Raw genomic sequence first — 1,306 nt, 5'->3', positions numbered from 1 at the left:
AAAAAAAACAGGAAAACTAGCTGGGAGCGGTGGTGCACACCTGTAACCCCAGCTACTCAGGAGGCTGAGACAGGAGAATCGCTTGAACCCGAGAGGCGGAGGTTGGAGTGAGCCAAGATTGCGCCACTACACCCCAGCGTGGGCGACAGAGCGAGACTCAGTCTCGAAAAAGAAAAAAGAAAGTCAATCCTCAGAAAATGGGATGTATTGGTAGAAGGCAGAAAAAGAATATACTATATACACCCTTCGATCAGATATGTAAATAGTTAACTACTCACGGGCCTTGCCTGTGGACTCAAGTAAGGTTCAAAATCATCATCGTTTAATCCGTCCTTCTGATGTACAGATCCATTTTGTACTAAAGAAAAAAAAAACTCAATTAGGAGTGTCCGAATCCTATAATCTTCCTCTCAAATTAGTCCATATATGCTAACTAGAGAAAAACCTTACTAGTTAACAAAGCATGTAAGATTGAACTTCAAAAGGGTAAGAGATGAGAGTGAATGCTGAAGCGATAGTCTAGTGAAAATGTCCCCCTCCACCCAGAGCAAGTTGATCTAAAAAGGTCATTTTATTGGCTCCTCTGGATTTCCATTCCCTCCCGCTTCCCCTCCCCCATCACATGAGAGTACTTCCAGAGAGTGATCCACGAGGATGAAAAACAAAGGCCTTTTAAGACCTACAGGAAACTAAGGACCTGGAGCGTTTCAAAACCCAATCCACCCCCACCCTTAATGAATTACTCCTTGTTAGCGAAAAAGCTGTTCGCCAGCTGCAAGAACACACCGAAAGGGTCAAATACTTAAGTGTGCGGCACCTGCGAACTAAGCGGCTTCCGAAAGGTCCTCCGCCCGGGGCGCTTCCCGGAGACCCCGCCCCCACCGCCCCGCGTCCCCCTCCCGGCCCAGGGCCACCGGCGGAGCGGGGCTTACCTTTGTTTCCTTGACCTTTTGGTCTCTGCAGGGGAAGGAAACGTCGCCGAGCAGCAAGTTGTCCAAAGGAGAAATGGAAAAGGAAGAACAAATTAAGGCAGGGCCCGAAGGGAGAATAAAGGAGCAGGCCCGAGGGGAGGCGTCAGGAATGGTAGTGAGGAAGAGGCTGAAAATGGGAGGCGGGGGAGAGCGCCAGGCCCGCGGGGCAGGGAAGAAAACGCGGCAGACGCGCCAGCTGCAACGCGAGGAACCCAGGGCTTTAAGGAAGGGGAAGGAAACAAGGAAGGAAAACGAGGCCCGCTTAGAGAAGGGAACGCGGCGCGGCCCGGCCCGTGGGCTCCAAGGCCCGAGGAGAAGCGGGAAGAGCAGGCTAA

General features: G+C 51.5%; 1 protein-coding gene across 1 annotated transcript in view; it reads right to left on the bottom strand.

Moving 5' to 3' along the window:
- Nucleotides 1-955, bottom strand: part of YTHDF2 (YTH N(6)-methyladenosine RNA binding protein 2) — a 43,956-nt gene extending 43,001 nt beyond the window's left edge. The window contains exons 1-2 of the mRNA XM_011981741.1: nucleotides 933-955; nucleotides 288-358 (exon numbers count right to left, since the gene is read on the bottom strand). The gene's annotated coding sequence lies outside the window, so the exon portion shown is untranslated. The remainder of the gene's footprint in view (nucleotides 1-287; nucleotides 359-932) is intronic.
- Nucleotides 956-1,306: the final 351 nt, after the last annotated feature.

Source organism: Mandrillus leucophaeus, unplaced genomic scaffold (assembly GCF_000951045.1).
Source record: "Mandrillus leucophaeus isolate KB7577 unplaced genomic scaffold, Mleu.le_1.0 Scaffold23, whole genome shotgun sequence".
Lineage (NCBI taxonomy): Eukaryota > Metazoa > Chordata > Mammalia > Primates > Cercopithecidae > Mandrillus > Mandrillus leucophaeus.
Note: the sequence above shows the minus strand (reverse complement) of the source record. Positions and strands in the feature narration are given on the sequence as shown.